This window comes from Lepus europaeus, chromosome 9 (genome assembly GCF_033115175.1).
Source record: "Lepus europaeus isolate LE1 chromosome 9, mLepTim1.pri, whole genome shotgun sequence".
NCBI lineage: Eukaryota > Metazoa > Chordata > Mammalia > Lagomorpha > Leporidae > Lepus > Lepus europaeus.
Genome location: NC_084835.1, coordinates 66,050,195 through 66,067,077, shown reverse-complemented (window position 1 = coordinate 66,067,077; position 16,883 = coordinate 66,050,195).

Genomic DNA, 16,883 nt, shown 5'->3' with positions numbered 1-16,883 from the left:
CTAACTTTGTCTTTCAAATAAATAAAAAATCTTTAAAAAATTGAACTATTTTTCCTTGCTTTCAATGTTATTAAAGCCTTATGAAAATGTTTTCAAATTCCTCATTTTTAATTTTGAAATAATTTGACTTTTTAAAAAGGCTGAAAATACAAATAGACTTCTTCAAATTCACTAGCTAATATTTTACTACATTTATCATCTTTTTCCCTCACCCCCATTTATTTTTCTTGACTCACTTGTAAGTTGCAAACAGGATATCTCCTGTTTCTATGATGATTCCCAAAAAGTGACTTTTAAATCTTATCCTTTCTTATTGATGTTCTACTGTAAAGGAGAACTTTCCCCTCACCATTTATTATATCAGTATATCAGATCCAGTGGGTTGTTATCACTTATTTTACTGTTCAAACTGTCCCAGATCTGGTGCCAGTGCTGTAGTGAAATAGGCTAATAAGCCTATGCCTGTGGCACTGGCATCCCATATGGGTGGTGGTGCATGTCCTGGCTGCTCCACTACTAATCCAGCTCTCTGCTATGGCCTGGGAAAGCAGTAGAAGTTGGCCCAAGTCCTTGGGCCCCTGTACCCACGTGGGAGACACAGAAGAAACTCTTGGCTCTTGGCTTTGATCAGCACAGCTCCAGTCATTGTGGCCATTTGAAGAGTGAACCAGCAGATGGAGGGCCTTTCTGTCTCTCCCTCTTTAATTCTACCTCTCAAAGAAATAAATTTAAAAAAAATTTTTAAAAACAAATAAACTGACCCAGGTCTAGCTAGTAGGACCCCTGTCAGGCTATTCTGAAAGAGGTGGGTCCTATTTTGACATTTTTCCATCGTTTTATGAGTAGTTCCTTATTTTCTGGCACAATGAGATATTCCAGGGGACCAGTACAGTGGGTTTAATCACTGTAGTGCCAGATCTCCATATCAAGAGTGCCGGTTTGAGTCCTGGCTGCTCCACTGCTGGTCCAGCTTCCTACTGATGCAGAGCTGTCCCAAGTTCTTGGGTCTCTGCCACTTGTGTGGGAGACCAGGATGAAGTTCCCGGCTCCGGCTTTAAGGCCCCAGACTGGACTTTCTCCCTCCCCAACTAACCTGCCACCGGGTGTAGGGCATGATGCAATCAGCCCTACTCATTTCAAACATCCTGCAAACCCTAGAGTGTTGTCAATCAGTGGTAGAAAAGATACAATGGAGCTTCAGTGCCAGATTTCTTGAATTGTAGAATAAATCATGCCATCCATGTAGAGAAGTGCACATACCTTGTGAGAAAGAGTACATGGCATGTTATATAGGCCTTGGTAGAAACAGAACACTTGACTGAGCAACATTTTCTATCGGAACAGTCCATCACAAGGTGGGGATGGTGCATCCAGGCACATCTGTCAGGTCCTTGGCACTGCCCACGCCGGCAGTTGTGGTCCTCATTCCACCCTCCATGACAGGGTCAGTGCTCCCTCCCCAGTCTCCATGTATGTGCACAGAGGGCCCCAGCTGGAATAGGAAGGAAAAGTCCTGAGCTTAATTTATACATGAGTCATTTCATTCATATAAGGGGAAAACACTCAACAGGTGTATTACAGCCACAATCACAGGTGGCCCTGGAAGCCTGTGTCAGGGACAGTCTTCGTAATGGACAAAACTATGAGCAGAGCACCTCATCATCCACTATGTGTAGAAGGAAAAGTGGCCTGAGATGAGAAGACAAGGCAGATTCCAGAGCAATAGCCAGTGGCCTGGCCTTGTGTTGGGGCCTAGAAGGGAAATTGCTGGCCGAAAGATAAGCAGCATCACCTGGAGTAGAGCCATGATGGATAAACATATGAGAGTGGTCACAAAGTATGAAAACTTTTGTGTCACATGTCAACACCTGCCAGAAAACATCTACAACAGAAATGGTGCTGATTAAAATACTTGGGCCATTGAAATTAAGCAGAACTTGTATGATGGGTCCCTATATGGAACGGGCATGCTGTCAGAGATGGAAGCCGCATGTAGACCCAATAGCAAGAATTCCCACCTACCAAGGTTGACCTAGTAACTACTACTTCTGAATGTTCATCAAGACCAAAACAGAGTTGCTGATTCAGCACTAACCCTAGAGACCAACTGGCTAGTTGGTAGCCAATTGACTTACATGAGGCCTCTTCCACACTAGAAGGGCCTTCACTTCATCCTCACAAAAAAGGGCCTTCACTTCATCCTCACAAAGATAGGCCCCCATTCTAGGTAAAGGTTTTTCTGTCCTTTCTGAGCCTAAGGTCTCACCGTTATCTGGGGCTTACTGAATACTTGATTAACGAGCTGGAAATTCCACATACATAACATCTGATCATTGAAAGAAGTAAAGGAGTGAATCCAGGACCGTGAGATCCACTGATCGTATCACATACTGGTCTTCTAAGATGCTGTAACAGACTTAAAAAGAAGCATATGAAAGGTCAACCTTGGAGGAAACTCTGAAGGAATAGGATATCATCCTACGGGAAGCAATATAATTATTAAATAAAACACCTATGGGCCGGCGCCATGGCTCACTTGGTTAATCCTCTGCCTGTGGCACTAGCATCCCCTGTGGACGCTGGGTTCTAGTCCCGGTTGCCCCTCTTCCAGTCCAGCTCTCTGCTGTGGCCCGGGAAGGCAGTGGAGGATGGCCCAAGTGCTTGGGCCCTGCACCCGCATGGGAGACCAGGAGGAAGCACCTGGCTCCTGGCTTCAGATAGGCACAGTGCGCCGGCCGTAGCAGCCATTTGAGGGGTGAACCAATGGAAGGAAGACCTTTCTCTCTGTCTCTCTCTCACTGTCTAACTCTGCCTGTCAAATAAATAAATAATAAATAAAACACCTATGAATCTGTTTATCAAACAGGAAAAATACATGGGAGTGAGGATCAAGAAATGGAACCAAGAGTTGTTCCACTTCACATCACTCCAAGTAACGCACTAGGGGTTTAGTGCTTCACATCCATACAACTGCAGGGTGGAAAATTTTGTTCCCTAAGGACACACTCTCGCCAAGAGACACAACAAGGCTACTGTTTACCTACTGATTACATGTACCACTTAGAATACTTTGGATTCCATGTGCTAGGGGAACATAGGAGCCATCATTACGATCAGGACAAATGACCCAGCTCTGCAAGGAGCTGCAGTTGCTATAGTGGCAAAACCATGTGATCCAGTTGAGCATCTCCTGATCTGTCCTTGTCCCTTTGTTAGTGTGAACACACAAGTGTAGCAACCCTAAACTGTGGGGGAAATCTCTGTCAGGTACAGGTCTGAGTCACAGCACCAGGTAAGCCCAGGTGGTAGAGTGAGGTGAATATCAAACGGAAAGCAGAGAAGCTAGAGGATGGGGACCAACTAGGGCCCTGAGATGAATTCTGGTGACAGAAGCTGTCATTCTTCCCACTGACCTCACTCTTGCATTTCCTCAGGGAAAAAACTACAAATGACAAGCACCGTATGAAAACATACAAAAGCACAAAACTCATCAGTGAAAGTGGATACAGAAAAGAAAGAGTCAAAACTGATTAATACAGAAAACCACCAAGGGGGTGGCACTGTGGTGTAGTAGTTAAGCTTCTGCCTGCACTGCTGGTGTCGGTGCCAGTCAGAGTCCCAGCTGCTCCACTTCTGATCCAGCTCTCTGCTATGGCCTGGGAAAGCAATGGGAGACGGCACAAGTGCCTGGGCCCCTGAACCTGCATGGGAGACCCGAAAGAAGCACCTGGCTCCTGGCTTCGGATCGGGGCAGCTCTGGCCATTGTGGCAATTTGAGGAATGAACCAGCGGATGGAAGACCTCTCTTTGTCTCTCCTTCTGTCTGTAACTCTGCCTCTCAAATAAATAAATAAATGTTTTTTTTTTAATTAAAGAGAACCACCAAGCCACAAAAATGAACAATATGGGAAGGAGAAAGGAAGAAAATAGTGCAAAACAATTAGGAAAAAATTAACAGAAGGATAGGAGCATGCCTTTGTTTACTACTACTAATCTCGAATGTAAATGGACTCCAATTAAAGTAGACTGGCTGAATGGATTTTTTTAAAAGATTTATTTATTTATTTATTTGAAAGGCAGAGTTACAGAGAGGCAGAGGGAGAGGGAGAGAGAGAGAGAGAAAGAGGTCTTCCATCTGCAGGTTCACTTTCCAAATGGCCACAATGGCTATAGCGGAGCTGAGCTGATCCGAAGCCAGGAGCCAGGAGTCTCTCCTCCAGGTCCCCCACGTGGATACAGGGGCCCAATGAATTGGGCCACCCTCCACTGCTTTCCCAGGCCATAGCAGAGAGCTGGATCAGACTTGGAGCAATCGGGACTCAAACCGGTGCCCAGATGGGATGCTGGTGCTGCAGGTGGTGGCTTCACCTGTTATGCCACAGAGCTGGCCTCTGGCTGAATGGATTTAAAAAAAAAAAAAAAAGATTCTGGGGGCTGGCACTGTAATGAAGTAGGTAACGCTGCTGTCTGCTGTGCTAACATCCAATATAGGCAAAGGTTTGAGTCCCAGCTGCTCTGCTTTCTGGCTCCAGCTAATGTTCCTGGGAAAGCAGCAGAAGATGGCCCGTATCCTTGGGCTGCTGGACCCATGTGGGAGATCCATAAGAAGCTCCTGGCTCCTGGCTTTGGACTAGCCCAGCTATAGCTTTTGTGGCTATTTGGGGAGTGAACCAGCAGATGGGATATCTCTGTCTGTCTCTCCTCTCTCTCTCTCTCTCTCTGTAACTCTGCCTTTCAAATAAATAAATAAATCATTTTTCAAAAAAAAAAGACTCACTCTCCTATTTCTGCTTTGAAATAAATCTTTAAAAAAAGACTCAACTATATATTACTTACAGGAAACTCATTTCATCAGTGAACACACATAGACGGAAAGTGAAGGAATTGAAAAAGACTTCGCAGACAGAACTCCAAAGCAAGCAGGAGGAGCTATACCCTCATCAGATAAAATAGACTTCAAGAATTGCAAAAAACGAGGGCAGATATTTGGCCTAGCAATTAAAGTGCTAGTTAGGATGTCCGCATTCCATATGGTTACCAAAGACAGTCCCTTAGGGGTTCTTGTCTTTGAGCAAGAAAGAATTTAGATGTGAGACAGCAGTGGGAAGCGAGATAGCAAAGTTTAATGCTGTAGGGCACCCATCAGAATGGTTGGGCCTCCATCCAGATGGAATCTGAGAATCTGCCAGGTCATTCAGGCTGGGGAAAGCAAGATTATATAGTTTGATGGAGAGAGTACACCTGACCGGCCACGGCAGCATCTCAGGAGAGGCTGAGAGAGCAGAGTGCGCTGAGCGTGCAGTCTGTATTCAGACTGGGGCTTTTAGAAGTGGGATCCAGTCCTGCCCTCTATTTCTCCCTCCCCTCCTCCCTCTTCTCCTGGACAAAAACGCTTTGCTACGTGTAAAATAGGTAAAATTCTTCCCAGTGTTTTACTGCTCAGTGTTATCAGACTGGTTAGCCCACCTGCTGCCTGGCAGCGGAGATTCCCTTAGGGTGTCTTCCTCGGAGGAGGCTGTGAAGGTTTTATGGGCCCTGTTATCAGACAGAGTAGCCTCTGCTGGGCAGACAGGATTCTCCTGGGGAGCATTCCTTGGGGGGATGGCTGGGACCACATGTAAAGTATTCAGGGTATGGCCAAGACTTTGTACTGCTTCCAAGGTGTGCTTCCCAGGCTTTCCTTCTAATGGAAGCTTTGTTCTTCCTGAGATCCCTCACACACACACACAGGCTCATTTCTAACTCCCCCTTCAAAGGAAGTTACCCTTAATCTTATGGGGTAACAATTTCAGAGCGCTGGGTTCAATTCCTGACTCTGGGTCTTGATCCCAGCTTCATGCTAATATGGACCCCAGGAGACAGCAGTAATGACACAAAAATTTAGGTTCCTGCTGCTTTTCCCAGCACACTAGCAAGGAGCTGGATCAGCAGTTAGGACTTGAACTTGCACTTATTTGGGATGCAGGTACTGCAGGTGGGGCCATAACCCACTGCACCACAATACCAGCCTCAAGTTTTATCAAAGTTTTCCAGAAGAACTAACGTCAATTCTTAAATTATCCCAATGTTCCAGAAGTCAGGAAACCCTTCCAAACTCATTCTGCAAGGTCAGCATTGCCCTGAAACCAAAACAAGATGAGGATACAACAAACTATAAATCAAATCCCTGAAGAATATAGATGCAAAAATTCTCAACAAAATACTAGCAAATCAAACCCAACAACACATAAAAAAAGATTATATAGCAGTATTAAGTCAGATTTATTCCAGGGAATACCAGGATGCATTAACATTCGCAAATTGATAAATGTAATACATCACATCAGTGGAATGAAGAGTTTTTTAAAAAAGATTTATTTATTTGTTTGAAAGAGTTACAGTGAGGCAAAGGCAGAGATAAAGAAGTCTTCCATCTGCTGGTTCACTCCCCAGATGGTCACAATGGCCAGAAGTGCGCCAATCTGAAACTAGGAGCCAGGAGCTTCTTCTGGATCTCCCACATGGATGCAGGGGCTCAAGTATTTGGACCATCTTCTACTGCTTTCCAAGGTCATAGCAGAGAGCTGGATCAGAAGAGGAGCAGCTGGAACGCCAATAGGCTCTATATGGGATGCTGGCACTGCAGGCGGTGGCTTCGCCCGCTATGCCACTGGAATGAAGACTTAAAATCATAGGATTATCTCAACAGATGCAAGAAAAGCATCTAATAAATTTAACAATTTTCATGATTAAAACTCTAAAAACATTAGGAATATATTTATATATATATATTTATACATATATGTATAATTTGTTTGAAAGAGTTACAGCGAGGCAGAGGCAGAGAGAGAGAGAGAGGTCTTCCATCCGCTGGTTCACTCCCCAATTGGCCACAATGGCCAGAGCTGTGCCGATCCAAAGCCAGGAGCCAGGAGCTTCCTCAGGGTCTCCCACATGGGTGCAAGGGCCCAAGGACTTGGGCCATCTTCTACTGCTTTTTCAGGCCATAGCAGAGAGCTGGATCAGAAGTGGAACAGCTGGGACTAGAACCAGTGCCCATATGGAATGCCAGCACTGCAGGTGGTGGCTTTACCCGCTATGCCACAGCACTGGCCCCAGGAATGTATTTCTATATAATAAGGGCTATATAGGACAAGTCCACAGTCTATATCATACTGAATAGGGAAAAGCTGAAACTGTTTCCTCTAAGAAAGAAGAAAAGGATACCAAATTTCACCACTCTTATTCAACATTGGAGAAATGCCACAATTGAAGAAATATTAGCCAAGGTGATAATGATGCAGGCAGGCATACAGGATAAAACAGATCAGGTTTGTGAGCTAGAAGACCACACCTTCACCATGCCCCTGTGTGACCTCATGCCCCTACCTGGCCACACCGGTGTGCCCACCAGCCAATCAGGTTAATTAACCACTTCCCCTTTGGAAGTGGATCAAAAGCCTGGAACATGGTGTGCACAGCCTTTTTCCTTTTCTTTGACCTTTTGAGACTCCACCTGTGCCTCCAGCGTACATCCTGGACTAAATGTTCCTCTACGTAGCTGGCTCCTGGTACTCTGTATGAACCCAGATTTATGTCTCTTTTAGATAGGGCCCTCACTCCTATGCATTTCTTTCACTGCATAAAAAGCTTAAAAACCTATCATGCTGCCTCGTTCATTATGCCTGGTATTCAGAATTCTTCTCTGAATATTAAGCAAGAACCACACAGGTTTATTAATATTGGGAATTTATTAATAAGCACATGATGATATCGTATGGCACCCCACATTCCGATATCAATAAGACAAGAGGAAGAAAATATCCAGATAGTAAAGGAGGTAAAATTATCCCTATTTGTAGATAAAATTACCTTATGTATAGAAAAATCTGAAGACTGTACCAAGAAACTGCTAGAACTGATAAAAGGACTTCAGTAAAGTTCCAGAATACAAAAAGCAATAAATAAAAATCAGTAACTTTTAACATTTTATACCTATAATGAAATTACTGAGAAAAAAAGCAATTCCATTCACAATAGCTATTAAAAAATAAAATATCCAGGAATGAATTTAACCGAGGAAATGAATAATCTCTAAAATGAAAATTATGAAACAATGTTGAAAGGAATTTTAGAGGAAACAGATAAATGGAAACATTCCATGTTCGTGGGTTGGAGAATTAATATTATTAAGACCTCAATGCTGAAGTAACACCTTGACAGGAAGGACTCCATTTTGGAGCACATGAGACTCCATCTTGAGAAAGCAACCCCACCACCACCACCACCACCACCACCACCACCACTGTGAGACCGGTCTGAAACTATGATCCTAAGCACTCAGATAATAGCAGTCCCCTACATCACCCTTGGCAAAGCATAGAAACCCACTAGCATGATCACTCAAGCTTAAAAACAGATAGGCTACACCTGAGTTAATGAGAAGACTGTAATTTGTCTATGTCCTACATATGATTTAGGCCAATATTTGGATTAATGTCAAGATTGTAATTGCAATTGTTAAGATTGTAACTGGTATTGTTAAGGTTATAATTGATATTAGTTTCGCATAGGCTTTAGGTCAGCTTGACCCCAGTAACCATGTATTCTCCCTGATCCTTGCAACCTTGTATTACCCTTCTGATTTTGTGGTTTTTGCCTTTATAACCCTGTTGCTTTGGGCTTCGGGATCGAGAGTTCTTTAGGGCATGAGCCCACTCTCCACCGCCAGCAGTAAAGGACCATCAGATTTCATCAGTGTGTGGTGCACCTCTGTTTGCACTCACTCAGGTACAACACTGCCACTCAATGTGCTTTACAGATTCAATACAATGTTCATCAAATAAAACCAGAACAAATCCCTAAATTTGCAATCTTGGGTGAAAGAACAAAATTGGAGGCATTACAATGCTTCACATAAAAACATATTACAAAGTGATAAATGAAACAACACAGGATTGGCTTTAAAAAAAAAAAAAAAGGCACATGGACCAATGGAACAGAATAAAGAAACCAGAAATAAATCCGTTTATTTAGAGCCAACTGATTTTTTGACATAGGTAGCAATACCACACAGCAGAGAAGGGAAAGTTGGGGCACTGAGAAAACTGGGTCTCCCACCCGCAGAAACTATCCCTTCATTTCTTCATATTCCCAAATCAGCTAACGACGGATCAAAGACTTCAATGTAAAATCTGGAACAACGAAACTACTGGAAGAAAATATAGGAATATGCTTCAGGACATTGGTCTGGGCAAAATATTTTCTTTGGATATGACCCCAAAAGCATAGATAACAAATGCAAAAATAGTATTACATCAAGCTAAAAAAGCTTCTGCATAGCAAACGATCAACAGGGCAGACCTCCGGAATGGGAGGCAATTTTTGCGAACTATTCATCTGAAACAGGATTAATTTATAGGGTGTATAATAAACAACAGGAAAAAAAAAAAGCCCAAATAACTTGATTTTAAGATGGGAATGGAAAGAAGGCGGCGGGGCGCAAGCCGACTGGCCGGCAGGGACACAGTTGGGGTCCCTGGGGTGCGGGGCGGAGCGACAGCCCGCGCCGCCGCTGGGGCGGGGGAGGCACGGAGGGAAAAGGCCCGCGCGCCACAGCTGTGCGACGCGACTGCGCGAACCTGGGGGCGGGTGCCGCGCGCTGCTCCGCCCCCCCGGCACGCACACCTCCAGCCTCGGCGTTCCGCGCTCGAAACCGGATCGGGCGGCGCTGCGGCCGCACCGCCTCTCCCGCGGTCCTAGCGCCGCTCGGCTTCACGCGCCCGGACGGTCTGCAGGCACCGCCCGCACCTCCCTCCGGCACCCGCGCGCGGAGGGTAGGGGTGGGGGTGGGGGGTTAAGTCTGGCCGCCAGCCGTTCCCTGCAGAAGCTGCCGGGGTGCCCTTGGGGTGGGCGGTTACCCAGGAGGAGCAGGAGACCAGCTTCTCGGACCATCGCCTAGGTTAGCCTCTGCGACCACCAGCGCATTTTCGCAAAGAAAGAATTTCAGGCGGATGGAGGAAATTTTAAGAGGAACTTCTGTGGACTTGGATTGTCCCGCATAACTCACCAATAGTAATGACAAGGATGATCAAGTTCTTAGCTGCCATCCGGCAGTGAAGGCGCTGTCCCCAGAAGATGGAAAAGCAGGTGTTGGGAGAGCCGCTCACGACTTGCGCTGGTTCCGACGGCTGCCCTGATCCTGCCAGAAACGAACCTGGGTCCTGTGGACCGCGCGTGCGGCTTTCTTCCCCGCCACCTGCGACCGTCTGACTCGCTGCCTTCCCTCGCACACGTCAGTGACGAGGACTTTTTCTCTACCCCGCGTCAGTATGCAGCCTGTCAGCAACGTCTGGGGAGATTGCAGGCTTTTGGAGAGATGGACCCAGGCGACCCTGATGTATGAAGCGCCCCTGAGACCTTATACACACCTAGTTCATACCCTCAAAATTTATCAGCGAATACAGAAAGTGCCTTACTTCAGAGCGAGCGCGTGTGCGTGCACGCGTGTATGTATGGAAATAAAATGGGAGAGCCATGCACCTGCAACTTTGAGCAAACAGCAGCGACGTTCTAGGAGCTGGAACCTTCAAATATAAAGGCTGCAACCCCTACTCCCCTGTTTTTGTGGGGAGAAGAGAGGGTGGTTAGAGCAGTCTTGGTTGTTTGGAAAGAAGGGAGTAAGTTTTTTGTTCAGTCTTTCCTAGTGGCCAGACTTTAAATTTGAAGACTCATATATTGACTTATTAAGCGAAAGTGTTCTGAATGTGAGGGTGCTTTATCACCTTCAAAGCGGGGGAATGCCTACCTTCATATACCCGTCCATTTCCGTGTCTTCATTATCTTACTGTCCACAACGTGATCCAAGAGTGTTCTCAGGTGTCCATAATCTGGTGTCTGAGTTGTGAAGATCTTTTGAAAAACAACTTAATGTACTGAAACACAGCGTGTTTTTTTTTTTAATATTTTATTTATTTGAAAGTCAGAGCTACACAGAGAGAAGAGAGCCAGAGAGAGAGAGAGAGAGAGGAGGGAAGGAAGGAGGGAGGGAGGGGGAGAGAGAAAGAGAGAGAGAGAGAGAGGAGGGAAGGAAGGAGGGAGGGAGGGGGAGAGAGAAAGAGAGAGAGAGAGAGAGGAGGGAGGGAAGGAGGGAGGGAGGGGGAGAGAGAAAGAGAGAGAGAGAGGTCTTCCATCCGACAGTTCACTCCCCAATTGGCCACAATGGCTGGAGCTACGCAGATCCAGGAGCCAGGAGCCAGGAGCTTCTTCCAGGTCTCCTGTGCGGATGCAGGGGCCCAAGGACTTGGGCTGTCTTCCACTGCTTTCCCAGGCCATAGCAGAGAGCCGGATCAGAAGAGGACTCGAACTGGCACCCATATGGGATGCTGGCACTTCAGGCCAGGGCTTTAATCTGCTGCGTCACAGCGTCACAGCGCCGACTCCGAAACAAATTTTAAACCTTTATGTATTGAATTAGGCAGTCAAAAAAGATGAATAATTTGTAACGTTAAAAGTGAAGATAGAAAATTTCCTTTAAGGGGAAAGACAGTTTAGATTACCTTTTTGTTGATGCGTAGTCTATATAGTACCCAAAGTTGGCTTTATAAAAATGTTTCCATTAACTGTTTTTCACTTAAAATAAACATTTGAGGGTAGTTAGCAAACAGCTCTTTTCTTTGAAAGTAACCTGTTTATGTAATAACACCTAGCAATTTTATTCAGAAAATCTCAATGATGACTTCACATAAAAAACCTTAAAATAGGATTGAAACCTGTATGTGGAAGAAATGTTACCAACGTCTGCAAAGATAATTGAACTTTTCATGTTCTTGTTTATGACAGAGGACAGCACTGGTTCTCTTGTTTTGGAAATGAATAAATGATTTCTTTTTTTCACCACTTTAATAAGTATTATATTTGTAAATGTAAATCTACCAATGTAAACACATATATAATTAAGTAAGTAGCAGCAACCATTTTATGCAAGCACTGAATTAAGTTTTCTTATTACAAAAGATATTGGCTTGACTGAAGGTGAAGGGGAGTTTCCAAGATATGGGACTTTTTTGTTTATTTTTATTTATTTATTAAGTATTTGTTTATTTGAAAGAGTGACAGAGAGGCAGAGGCAGAGAGAAAGAGAGAGAGGGAGAGAATCTTCCATCCACTGGTTCACTCCCCAAATGGCCTCAACTGCTGAAGCTGGGCCCATCTGAAGCTGGGATCAGGAGGTTCTTCTGGGTCTTCCACACGGGTGCAGGGGCCCAAGGATATGGGCCATCCTCTCTTGCTTTCCCAGGCCATAGCAGAGAGCTGGATCGGAAGTGGAGCAGCTGGGACTCGAATTGGCACCCATATAGGATGCCAGCTCTGCAGGTAGCGGCTTTACCTGCTGTGCAACAGCGCTGGCCCGTTTCCTGTATTTTTAAAAAATTTAAGGCATACAAATTTCATGTAATTCCTATATAAAGATTCAGATACATAGTGATACTTTTCACCCTACCCTGCCTCCAGCTCACACACCCACCCTTCTTGCTCCTTCCTCTCCTGTTCCCATTCTTAATTTTTGCAAAGATCTATTTTTAGTTTATACTCACAAAATTAACTCTACACTAAGTAAAGAGTTCAACAAATAGTATGAAGGAAAAAACACTATTCCTCAACAGTCAAGACAAGTGCTATAAACAATGATTGAATCTCAAATTGTCAATTCCACTTCTACTGATTACCTTTTAGGTACTCTATTAGTTACCACAGATCAGGGAAAATGTATGGTATTTGTCTTTTTGGGACTGACTTACTCCACTGACTATAGTGGTTTCCAGTTGTACCCATTTTATTGCAAACAACAGGATTTCATTTTTTTTATAGCTGACTAGTACTCCATAGTGTATATATACTATAATTTCTTTAACCAGTCAACAGTTGATGGATATCTCCATTGATTCCATATCTTAGCTATGGTGAATTGAGCTGCAAAAAACATGGGAGTACATCTATTCTTTTATATGCTGATTTCATTTCAGAAACCATTCTTTATATTTGATGCGCTATTTTCAGAAAACTCTTATCTATGCATATGTGATGAGTTTACTGAAATAGTACATTTAGAATGTAGTAGTCTACATGTGAGTTCTCAGACATCTGGAAAAATAGCAAAGAAGACTGGATTTGGGGAGAATGATCTGGAATTGGTTGAATTTTATAACTGAAAAAATAAATAATTCACCTATGGATTACAGACCTCATTATGATTTTAAAAATATACTTGAAATAAAAGCAACTAAACTGAATTTTTTATAAAAATTTATTTATTTGAAAGTCAGTTACACAGAGACAAGGAGAGAGAAGTCTTCCATCTGCTGGTTCACTTTCCAGATGGCCAGATGGCCACAATGGCTGGAGCTGCACCGATCTACAACCAGGAGCCAGGAGCTTCTTCCGGGTCTCCCACATGGGTGCAGGAGCCCAAGGACTTGGGCCATCTTTCACTGCTTTCCCAGGCGATAGCAGAGAGCTGGATTGGAAGTGGAGCAACCAGGACTTGAACCAGCGCCCATATGGGATGCTGGCACTGCAGGCAGCGGCTTTACCCATTATGCCACAGCGTCGGCCCCTCATGGTCTTTTTTATATTGGAAGAATGTTTTTTGTTGTCTTCTTTGAAAAACATTTTTAAGTCAATTTATTGCAAAAATTTTTGTGTGAAACTACAGTGTACCTAAACTTTAATAAAGAATTTCTCATTTCTGTTTCCTAGACTGTGATCCAACTTCTATTAATTTTTAAATTTTTGCTTAAGACTGAATTTATGCATTCTATAAACACATTAGATATAAATGTCTCATAAATATTCTGGAATATGTGCAGCTTTAGTGAATCAAATTTAATGGGCCTAATCAAAGTGAAAGGATTTAATATTTGTCAAACTGGAATTAGTCAAATGAATTGGGGTATAGTACAAGTTTCTAAGGTTTTAACATTTGAGTTGTTGTACTTTTATTTTCTACTTGCATTGTGTAACAGTGTAGGCATCAAAGTAGGTCTGTAGCCCATGACCTGAATCTCTCGTAGCCCTGGAAAGAGACCCTTAAAACAAGTTACTAAGGGCTCAGAATTCAGATACAGGCATTTCAGAACCTTCTCCTTATGGGCCCAACTGCTAGTACAATCTCTGCTACTTGAATGGCGTTGGTCATTCTAGAATGCCTGCTAAATCAACACACACGATGCATCATCAAGACTCCCTTTGCATGCCTAAAAACGTTGATAATTTTATCAAGAGCTCTGTGTATATTTATGTGTTTGGAGGATGTAGTCTTTAAATAGATTCTTCTTGACACTCCCCATGATAGAAAAATTACCAAATTATACCTACTTTATGGATGGCAGCCTGGAGTATAGCAAGAAGTTGGAGAGTTGATTTCATTCCCAATTCTGGTTGTGCTTCTTAGAACTAATTGATTACTGTTAGCAAGTTTAAAAGCTGTTTTTAATGTGAGTAGAAAATTCTAGCATATTGTGACTAAGACCTAACAATGCATATATCTGAGGGGAAGAGATTTTACTAATGAACAGTGCCAAATACGCTGTGCATAACCATAATTTAATCTCTAAATATCTGCTAATTAATTCCCTCCTTCGGTGTAATGGTACCATGCACAGAGTCCATAAAACCCTTGTGATGTGCTGTAGACTTTGGCATCATGTACATAATGTGTGCAGTGAGTTTTTATGAGTAAGGAATCAAATTTATTGAATTTCGTTATTGAAACAACATGTATGAACAAAAAATAATAGTAGTATATGCTTTCATTTTAAAATGGGCAAATGGGTCTTAATGATGTTTTTTTATATTATTTATTAATTTTTTATTTATTTGAAAGCCAGAGTGGTGAGGGGAGAAAGAGAGAGAGAGAGAGAGAGAGGTCTTCCACACACTGGTTAACTCCCCAGATGGCCGCAATGGCCGGAGCTGAGCTGATCCGAAGCCAGGACCCAGGAGCTTCTTCCAGTCTCTCACATAGGTGCAGGGGCCCAAGCACTTGAGACATCTTTTGCTTTCCCAGGCCATAGCAGAGAGCTGGATTAGAAGTGGAGCAGCCAGGTCTCTAACCGGCATCCATATGGGATGCCAGCACTGCAGATGGCAGCTTTAACCTCTATGCCACAGCACCAGCACCTTAATGATGTTTTAAAGATTTACTTATTTATTTGAAAGGCAGAGTTACAGAGGGAGAAGCAGAGGTGGGGGGAGGAGGAGGAGGAGGAGGAGGGAGAGAGAGAGAGATCGAGAGAGAGAGAGAGAGATCTTTCATTCATTAGTACACTCTGTAAATGGCCACAATGGCCAGAGCTGGGGCAGACTGAAACCAGGAGCCAGGAGCTTCATCTGGGTCTCCCATATAGGTGCAGGGGTCCAAATATTTGGGCCATCTTCTGCTGCTTTCCCAAGTGCATCAGCAGGGAGCTGGATTGGAGGCGGAGCAGCCGGCATGCTGGCACTGTGGACAGCTGCTTTGCCTGCTACATCACAGTGCTGGCTCCCTGATTAATTTTTTAAGATTTATTTATCTATTTGAAAGGCATTGTGACAGAGAGAGGGAGACAGAGAAAGAAATTTGCCTTCTGCTGGTTCACTACCCAAATGGCTATAATGGAGATGGCTAGGCCAGGCTGAAGCTGGGAGCCAGGAGCCAGGAACCAGGAACTCCATCTGGGTCCGCCAACATGGGTGGCAGTTGGGTCATCTTCCACTGCTTTCCCTTGCACATTAGCAGGGAGCTAGATTGAAAGAGAAAAAGCCGGGACTTGAACCAGCGCTCCAATATGGGATGCTGGTGACTCATACAGAGGCTAAACCCACTACACCACAATGCCAGCCGCTGAAGTTATTTCTCAAAAGAGAATATACAAATGACTAAGAAGTATGTGGGAAAAATGCCCCAAATCACTGAATATCAGGGAAATTCAAATCAAAATCATAATGAAATATCATCTTATCCCAGTTAGAATGGCTGTTATCAAAAAGACAATAACATATGCTGGTGAAGATGACAAGAAAGGGGAACTCTCACACAAAGCTGTGGGAATGTAAATTAGTACAGTCATTATGGAAAACAGTATGGATTTCTCCAAAAACTAGAAATAGAACTACCACATTACCCAGTAATCCTGTTACTGGGTACTTGTCTAGATGGATAGAAATCAGTATGTCAAACAGACAATAGCATTCACAGGTTTACTATTCCCAATAGCCATCGTATGGAATTAACCTAGATATCCATTGATGAATGGATAAAGTAATGTGGTACATGTATCCAAAGGACTATTATTCAGCCACAAAAAAATAGAATTAAATTCTGTTGTTTGCAGCAACATGCGTGGAACTGGAAGACATTATGTTAAGTCAGATATTTCAGGGACAGAAAGACCAATAGCACATGTTCTTACTTCTAAATGGAAGCTAAAATTGATCTCAAAAAAGCAGATAATAGAATAGTGATTAACTGAATCTGTTAAGGGTATAGGGGAAGGAGGGAGGGAGGATTGTTAACTGGTACAGATTTGCAGCTGGATGAGAGAAGTAACATTTTTTTCTTAAGAATTATTTAAAAGACAGATTGACAAAGAGAAAGAGGAACACAAAGAGAAAGAGATCTTCCATCCTCTGGCTCACTCCCCAAATGGCCACAATGGCTGGAGCTGGGTGGGTCTGAAGCCAGGAGCTTCCTCCAGGTCCTCTACATGGGTACAGGTGACCGAACACTTGGGCTATCTTCTGCTGCATTCCCAGGCACATCAGCTGGGAGCCGGAGCAGCAGTGGAGCAACTGGGACTCAAACCAGTAGCCTAATGAGATGCCAGTGTCGCAGGCTGTAGCTTTACCTGCACAATACAATACTA